At 41.3% G+C, this 9867-nt stretch overlaps 1 protein-coding gene across 1 annotated transcript in view; it reads left to right on the top strand.

Moving 5' to 3' along the window:
* LOC122060019 overlaps positions 1-6692 on the top strand; it is a 17539-nt gene extending 10847 nt beyond the window's left edge. The window contains exon 3 of the mRNA XM_042623140.1: positions 6672-6692. The gene's annotated coding sequence lies outside the window, so the exon portion shown is untranslated. The remainder of the gene's footprint in view (positions 1-6671) is intronic.
* Positions 6693-9867: the final 3175 nt, after the last annotated feature.

The following is a 9867-nucleotide window of genomic DNA, read 5'->3' as shown; positions in this document are numbered from 1 at the left end:
CAAATTGCATGAACCGATTCGGTCCACTCTCAAGCTTAGGGATATGCTGGCTCAACCCATTGTGGTTTAGGGTTTTGAGTGCAGGACAGTATTATAAATACTAGGTTTTGGGTCACTACAGCCATTATTCACTCTTCCCCACTTTACCACTAAAGTGAGAGAACCAAGGAGGTTTAAGGGGCTATAGAAGATCCATAGCCAAGCCAAGAGAGCGAAAGTAGGAGTGACCAACATCAATCATCTTCAGCATACTAAATGAAAGGTACAAATCGATCCTCCATAATTTTATTAGATTCGTGTTCTTGTTTTTCCTGTGTGGTTTCCTCAATAGGGTTTCAAACTCAAACCCATAGGGAGTTCTAACAAACACACCATAAATGCAATAAACGCTTTATTTCTTTTTTTCATTCCCACAAAAATACTACAGAAACTTTTTTCTACCACTTTGATTTTGGAAGTTTCTTGTTTCCTCTTTTCCTCTTCGGCTGTTCCATTTTCTCAGTGTTGACAACAATTCTCTTTCTGTATCCTACAATACGCTGAATGTATTCATTTTTGCTCAAGCATGCCAGAATCCCCTTTGGATGGATTCAAAGTAAATCTGACTTCGATCAAGGCAAATAGAGTCCTCTCATGCTTCGATTGCTCCAAGGACTTAGACCTTAAGATTGAAAACTAATCGTGATCCTAAAGATTACGAGTAAACCAAATTCAAGGGCGAACAAAGGAATTTGATCCCAAAGAATGTTATTTATTGCATTGAGATAAATTCTTAGAAGTACAAGAGTTTCACTAGTTGGGAAACTTGTTGAAATTATACAAGAGTCCTAAGTAAAATCTATGATTGTGAAAGAGATAAAGTTTGAAAATAGTTGTATTTTTATATGTATTTGTTGAGTTGATTGATCCTTCCACCCGAATTTCTTTCCCCTTTAAATATTGGATTTCAAACACAAAAAAATCAATTAACCACTCCCACTATCTTATTCTTCTCATGACCAAGAAACGTCTGTCCAAATAGTATTGGCCTTCTGACACGTCGTCATATTCCTCCATGTAGTTGTGCCGGAGAGTTATTCCAAACATCTAAAATTCTCCGCCAACAATTGCCCCTCATAATCCATTATACAGCGCCATTTATTGGCCCTAAGTATGATTGGATTATGTCTCATGATAAACAAAGGTACAGTTACCCAAATCCTCTCAAAATATAAGAGATCACATTATCGTATCTTCTTGGGGGTATAATTTAAAATTCAAAAGATAGCTCAAAATACCTTCGATTGACCTACATCAATTAATCTCCGACTATGCTAGTGCAAGGATGATACGTGTCTAATGACTAGTATAATTTTGTGATGAGATATTTTGTTTCCTTTAAAAGAGCTTAGCATCGACTTAAATACTATTCATCTTCATTTTCATTCCTCCTCTTCTTTTATTTGTTACCACCCTTCATTCAAAAGAGAATCATGAATTCTTCCAATCCCCCAAATAATGATTGATGCCTTGAGGAATAGCTTGTGTGTGATCGTGAATCTTTGCATGCCCTTTCAGTCCAAACTGTGGTAGTCATCTTACATGGTTCCCATTTTCCGTTAGTCCCATATTCCCTTCACCACCTTCTAGAATCCCAAAATTTCTAAGCCATAGGAAACCAACCCTTCTCTTCAAATAGGTCGAACCAGTGAAAGAGGAAACAAAACCCAAAAACTTGGCACCGCTTTTGGCACTATCATCTTGATCACTGGAGTGATTGGGTGAATCAAATGACCGAGGCCAAATCTTCTAAGTGGAACCAACTGGGAATTTTCCATCCCATCCAACTAACAAATTTTCCAATGGCCCCTGACTGACCACTTCTTCAAGCCGTCTTGTGTTTCTGGTTACGGTCAACAAATTCTTTCATTTCTCTTGTGGCATTGTCAGTCCGACCCTTCTTGATATAGGAGTCTTACTTGGCCTGAAATCTCAAGGTGAGGAGCTTAATAGAGCCTCTCTTGGCTCTGTTGATGATAACGGCCTAGACTTTGCCAAAAGATGCACTTATCCTCATTATATTAAGACCTATAGACATGATCGAGCTCTAGTAAAATGAAAGGAATACATTGCCATTCTTCTTTCTTGGATCTGTCATTACTTGATCTGCACACGAGCAGATAAAATCACTAAGGATTATCTCAAGTTAGCTAATGTCTTGACCGATGGCCGACCTGTAGATTTAGCAGCCTTCTTTCATTTTTGTATCGAGGTTACAACGAGGTGCTCAAGGATGACTTCACTAATGGTGGAGGCCCATTTTGCGTGTTGTAAAATCAGGCTGAGAGCTTACTTCTTGAGATTTAATTTATCGAAGTCCAAAATAATTCTCAGATCATGGGTTTCCCTTTTACGACTATGCCAACCCCACCAAGATGTCACCCCCCACTTCCAGTAATCCCAACTCACCATTAGGAATACCAGTGGTGTGAGTAAGACGCTTACCCGTCTTACCAACCTACTAGGATCTCTGATAGTAGTACCTTAACATCCACAATCTTACAACTTGAACCAAACCATTTCCTGCTGAATAAGAGTATAATACCAGATCATATTTTAAAATGGGGAATTTATCTAATGATATTACATAATCATAATCATGTTATGCCATTTACAAACATTCACGACTTATACATAATAAGCCCAAAAGAATACCAATGAATAGTTTGGTATCAAATCATCAAAATACACCATCCATCTCAGGGTGCCTGCGTATGCACAGTGATCACAGGCACAGTCCTGGTCATGTTCTTCGGCATCTGGCATCCACCAGTCACCTACTCTATAGTCAAGTCCAGAAGAGGTTATGTCACCTCCAAACGGCACCACCGTATCTGCATCATCATCTAAAAAGCAATGTCCATGAGGGGTGAGCTCCAACTAACTCAGTGAGGGGTGGGGTTCATGCACAATCAAGCACAACCATACATAATATAAATCATGATGCCATGAGTACATAATTAAACACATAGCCCATGATACGAATGATGCAATCCATTTGTTTATTAAACCACCCAACAATACAACTAAGTCTGGTAAATGCTAGTACGACACATTATGATGTATCCTTGGTCCTGACACTAGCATATCGGTTACCCAATGATACAAACCCTAGTCGTGATTAAGAGCCTGCCCATCCCAGAATGCAACCATCGATCACCCAACAAACCCCTGGTAACCCCCTTCTGGTAGTCATGGTATCGGAATTACCATCTGCCACACCGGACTAGTTCCTGCCTCCAACAACAATCACATCGTACCACGGATGTGGCATTTCAGAAAGGTCATCGAACATACCACCATTGGGTTATCCTACACCTTATCCCCTGTTAGCAAGGGGACGTAGCATATGGTCTATCACCTAACCACAAATATTCTACATGCTTTGCATAATGATACAGTTAGTATGGATCATGCGACACCGGAATCACCATTGGCCACGAAGCGGGTCCATTTCCATGTATAGTCTCAGGGTACACGATACCGGAATTATCATTAGTCACAAAGTGTAACCCATGACTATATACCTATTCTAGCATACAAGCAATTGAGTATGGACTACGCAACAAATTACCATCGGCCACGAAGTGTATCCATTTCCAAATGGAATCTCGGTGTATATAATACCAAAATTACCATCGACCACAAAGTGTAATCCACGACTACATCTAATCTAATACACATAATCAATGCATGAATGCAACATCCACATGGTGATCATGGTACCGAAACCACCTCAGCCACACCGGACCCCGTCTCACAACATACATTTCATATCAAATTTCCAATTCCATCAATAATATACAATTCAATATAATAACATGTTATTGATTATCAAAATCATTTACAAAATTAAATAATCATGTAAAATCCTAACACATGTGAGCAGTTCTAAAGAAAATAAACATTCTGAAAACAAAAGTCAACCATCCCTCACCTTGGTTGTTCATGGTTGGTTCGGGTTCCTAGTGTGTTAAATGGGTATCAACTCATGATCGATCTCATTGTACATGCTTGTCTCTGTCCTAGGTACACAATTAATTGGGTGTTAACGAGTGTCAAAAACACCAGAGTGGGACCCACAAGGGATGCCCCAAGAAGTATAAACACTGTCAATTTTGACAGAACTGGTGTCACCAAAAATATGCCATTGGAAATAGACTGATTCCATCGAAAATATTAGTTTTGTTTCCAGTGGACCAAACAGAGGGCTTCTAACGGTTCATACTTCACTAGAAATATGTCACCGGATTCCCATGGATTTCAAAAAATGTACCCACGAATTTAGGGCTTTTCAGCATGGGCTCGATCATCAGGATTTGTTCCATGGGGTTTGTAGAGGGTCTTCCCACCTTCATTTTAAGCTAAAGAAATCTCGATTCCACCAAGCCATTTGGGAGATACGATGATCGAAAGATCGAAACCCTAGATGATCATTTGGTCAACCTTGTTACAAGAGTTCACTCGGCTTGGTTTGAGCTTAGCAATCACACCAAGGAAGTGAAATGAACAATCCTCGAGATCTGGGAGGTGTCGGGGTCATGGTTCTCCTCCATGCTCAACTATGTTAGGTCAAAATGAAGAGAGTGAGTGGTAGGAGAAGATGGTACCTACCTCTGGCAAGGTTTCGACAGCGGGATGCAAAGCCGGGAGCTAAGGTGAGCTTCTCCCCTCTCCTTCCTCTTATTCCCCTTCCTTTTCTTCCTTTCTCTCCTCTCCTTTCCCTCTCCCATGTTTTGGACAAGTGGAGTGAGAAATGAACTCACTCCTTTTATAGTAAGTTATGTCCCTAGGGTCTGTTTGGTTGGCCCTTGTCCGGTCCAAGTAGGTTAATCCGGCATTTGGGGAATGCGGGCCCACCTCCATACACTCATAAGGTGTACAAGTCATGGGGGAGGTGTGGGAGAGTATGTGAGGTCATTCGGAGATGTTCACAATGTGGGTGGTGGGACCCACAGGTATCAGAACCCAACCAATAGCCCAAAGGGCAACCGGATCCAGCCCAAGCTATTTTTGGTGGGCTTGTTTCCGGTGGTCAAGGCAGTGTTGTGTCTTGACTGCTTGCTATCCTCACTTGGTCGTTCCACGAGTGTTTGCACTAGGTTATGTCTATGGTCCTCCGACAATTTTGGTATGTGTCGGGACTCGGGTTTGGGGGTGTCAAGTCACTTACGGTTTGGGGTTGGATGGCTTGAATGCTCTAGTTGGATTGGTAAGAAATACATGGGAAATTGGGGTCATCTCTCCCCCTTTTATAATGAACTGCTACAAGCCAAAACTCGGTGATACTTTCCACTTTCGGTCCAAGACCTACTGCAACAATTCAAGTTAGATTGGGTTAGGGCACAGATGTAACATTCTCCCCACCTTGGAAGAATTTCATCCTTGAAATTGAACGTACCTGGTAGATCAAATAACCCAGGATACTGCTTCTTCATTTCATCTTCCCGCTCCCAAGAGGCCTCTTGTTCCAGGTGGTTCATCCACTTTACCTTGACGAATGAGACGATACGAATGAGGAGGATGTGTATAGGAAAAATCGTCATCCAACTCACGAGGCACATATGTCAAAATATGCGTTGGGTCGGGTATGTACTTCCTCAGCATTGATACGTGGAAAACATTATGGGTGCCTTCCAACTCTGGCTTTTGACTGGGGAGATTCACATGAGTACCTTGTCTCCCACATCAAACTCCAGATGCTTTCTCTTGACATCCGCATAACTCTTCTGTCTGAATTGAGCTGCCTTGATTCTCTCTCTAATCACATTCACCTTCTCACTAGTGGCCTGTATCAAGTCTGGACCTAGAATGTGTGGTTCACCAACTTCGTTCCAATAAAGAGGAGTCTAGAATTTTCGACCATACTGTGCTTCGAACGGAGACATACCGATGGTGCCCTGGTATGAGGGTAGTGGCTGAAATTCCTTCCCTTTTTTTCCTTTTGTGGGGGTAAAAAAAAGAAAGGCTCTTTTGCATTCGGCCCTCTCTCTTCTCTTTCTCTTTCTTAGGGAGGGTGTGTTGCTGTGTGTGATTTGATGAGAACATTTATGTCTGAAATCTAGGGCATAAAAACATGTATTTCACATATTTAGAATGGAGCTACCTTGGTTTTTACTCTCTTTTTGTAGGTTTTGTATTTTCAAGGCCTTAAGGACTATCGGACACCGTATCTCCAATTTTACACATAAAAAGTTCATTTTCTTTTCATGGTTGCAAAGAGGATGAAATTATGAGCAAGATGGATGTGTTACATTAAAAGTATACATTCGTTTTGATACCCGTACACCTAATTATTTTTTTTGTACTAGAAAAAACTATAATGGACCAGAACTGAACCGAGATGCTGAACCACCCCGTATGCAACTGTCCCAGGGGTACAAAGAATATTCTAGATGCCAACAAAGTAGGAGGGACCCACCTTGGGCATCCTTCTCCTCTCTCTCCTCTACCTTGGTCAACACACTCTCTTTCCTACTTTTTTGGACATTTTGTGAAGATTTTCTCTCTCCTAATTTTCACTTAAAGACAAGGGGCATAGTTGGAAATTAAAATCAATTAGAAGATTGCCCAAATCGTTCAAGCAAGCATAGGAAATTTGGCCAAGTATGGTTATGCACAAGTTTGAATAGGAGAGAGAGAGTCAGAGAGAGAAAATAAAGAGAAAAAATAGGGAAAAAAAAGGAAAAAAGAAAAAAACAAGGAAATAAGAATATTTCCTATTTTTTTCCCATTCTCTCCCCTCCACCTCACAAAATCTCCTAAGGGATCCACTCTTGGGCGTTCTCCTCTTTTCTCCCCTATTTTCTCTCCCTTTTTCTCCTCTCCACCTCACAAAATCTCCTAAGGGATCCACCCTTGGGCGTTCTTCTCTTTTCTCCCCTATTTTCTCTCCCTTTTTCTCCTAATTCCTATTTTCCACCTCTTCAATAAAAATCTCAAAAGAATCTCCTAAATTAGGAAACCTAATTTTCCCCTTTTTTCTTTTTTCTCTTCTATCTCCTATAAAAGAGGGTCAACCAAAGGGGGGAAGGGCATCCCTCTCTTCCTCTCTTTTTCTCTAGTTTTCATTATGCTGTCTCTTTTTAGTTCTAGTTCTAGTTTTTAGTTTTTGCTTTAAACACTTTTATAATTTGGTTTAAGTAAATTAATGCAAAGACTTTTATGTTTATTTGTTTATTCAATTCAAGTTATTCAAGGGTGTAATAATTTTAATTTCTAGTTTTAGGCTTAGTTCTAGGTGACAAGAACAAGTGTGAGGGTAGTGGCAAAAAAAAGACCTCTCTTCTCCTTTGTGGGGAGAAAGAAGAGACTTTTATGCATTTAGCCCTCTCTCCTCTCTTTCTCTTTCTTGGGGAGGGGAGTGTCATGTGTGCTTACCCGTGGGCCCCACACCACTGTATCGTCGCTCGGAGATATGTGGAGGCCTATTTCTCAGGAATGTAAAGTTTCATCATTGAGACAGGGTTTTGATGATGGTCCAATACGGGGGATTAAGATCATGCAAAAAGGGTTTGGAGTCACCACCTTGAATTATGGACCTAGGATCGAGGGGTGGGCTCGATTCCTGAGAAAATGACCCAAAAGTTGGTCTCTTCCAAAGATTTAGGGTACGTGTTAGGTTGCAGAATTGGGAAGGTGTTAGGCACCCAATCTACCCAGTTCAACCGGTCTTCCTACTAGATGCTTCAGAATGAACATTTGTCACAATTATTTCTATTTCGCATGCGGGGCTAAGTTATCACACATATATTCATTAACTGAATTTAAATAATTATGTACACTAAAATAAAGTTAATAAAAGTCTACATTATGCTAAATTTGGGTAAGAAATTACACCTAAGCTTGACCCCTGTTTCGGGTCAAGAGGGCTGGAACCCCGATTAGTGCCAACACAAACTTTCTTATAAATTCTCCTGGCTTAGGGGAAGATGGTCTTGACCTCCAACTTCTATTTTTGAGAGATACTAATTGTGGCAATATTCGGATAGAGTTCCAATTAAGAATGATTACTTTCGAGTGTTGACTATGATATCGATTTGGCAGAGCTTTCGCTAGGGATGGGCTACTTCTGGATTTTGGCCGAGGTGGCACTCCGATAGAGTTTCCACTGGGAATAAACTATGGGAGGGCTAGGTTGAGGTGGCACTCCGGTAGAGCTTCCGTTGGGGATAGGCTATGGGAGGGCTAGGTTGAGGTGACACTCCGATAGAGTTTCCTCTGGGATAGGCTATGGGAGGGCTAGGCTGAGGTGGCACTCCGGTAAAGCTTTCGCTAGGGATAGGCTAAAACCTAAATGGTTGAAGAACTTCGAAGGCCCGAAGAACACTTTGGATCTTATGAAGATCTCTCCAAAGACTTGAAGAACCTTAAGAGGGGGTGGGAGACTAAGGGAAAACTTTTCCTACACAAAAATCTCACTCAATGAAGGCAAAGGATTGAAGAGTTTCAAAGGCCAGAAAAACACTTTGAAGATCCGAAGAACACTTCAGATCTTATGAAGATCCGAAGAACACTTCGAATCTTATGAAGATCTCTCCGAAGACTATAAAAACCTCAAGGGGGAAGGGGAGGAGAGAGGGTAGAGCTTCTCTACTATGGATGCTCTTAGGAGGCTTGAGTGTTTTTTGTGTGAAAAACCAAAGGGAGGGGGAATATTTATAGAATTTTTGAACCAATGGGGAGGAAAGAGGAATTTCCTTAGCCAATTGGGTAAAAAGGTGATTTTTCTAAACCAATGGAGTGAAAGGTAAATTTCTTTAACCAATGGGGGAAAAGTAATTTTTTTGGGCCAATAAGGTAAAAAGATACCTTTTTGGGCCAATAGGATGTCGCGATGTGAGGTACTGTAGTGGGGTAGTGTGGGTTATATAGGTAGGTGAAGAGGGGATCCCTTCTCCAATCTATCATCAAAATGGGGATTTTGATCATCGGGGAGGGTGCCGGGGCCTCAGCGGGGGCGTTGAGCACTGGAGGTAAGTCAGAGGTACTGGAGGCAACTCAGGGGCGCTAGAGGCAAGTCAGGGGTGCTGGAGGTAAGTCAGGGATGCTGGAGGTAAGTGAGGGGTGCAGGGCATGCGGGACTGGAAGAGTATGGGGCATAGGGGGCCGGTAGAGTGGCCAAAATAGGGCTCTTACCATACATTTTTTCTCCTACCAAAATAGAAAGAAGGAAAGGGAGAAAGAAGAAAAAGAAGAAGAAGAAGGAGAAGGAGAGGAAGGAAGGAGGAAGGCTAGGGCTCCATTCTTGAGGTAAGCCCATATGCTCATCTCTCCACACACACACATAACTCTCTATCTATCTCTCTCTCTCTCTCCTTCCCATTTCACTCTTTATTGGGAATAATGGAGACCCAACCAAATTCTACCTACCCAACCATAAATACTACATAATGGGAGAGAGAAATTAGAGGAAGAGACCTACATTGGCAAGGTTATTCACTCAACCTTGGGTCTAAGGACAAATCCCTATGAAATCCCTACCTAAAACCCTAGGATTTAGGAATTTGAACAAATCCTCTATGACCTAACACCCTAACCTAATCCTAAGTTAGGGAAAATGAAATTAAACCTAGGTATGGTGTGTGAGAGTGATCTCATGATCCATTAATGACCATTCCATGAGATCAACCTAAGTCTTTCCCAATGTATCCTAACCTAGACTTGTGTATTGAGGAAATTGGGTATATCTTGAAACCCTATGTTGATCCACTCACTAATTTCACTAAACCTAAGCTAAGTGAAGTGTGTGAGGATACCCTACATGAAAAACCAACCCTAAAATCACAAAACCCAATTTGTAAACTATACAAAAGAAGGAGAAAGAGG

Source organism: Macadamia integrifolia, chromosome 13, assembly GCF_013358625.1.
Source record: "Macadamia integrifolia cultivar HAES 741 chromosome 13, SCU_Mint_v3, whole genome shotgun sequence".
Classification (NCBI taxonomy): domain Eukaryota; kingdom Viridiplantae; phylum Streptophyta; class Magnoliopsida; order Proteales; family Proteaceae; genus Macadamia; species Macadamia integrifolia.
This window is presented reverse-complemented; position numbering and strand designations above follow the sequence as displayed.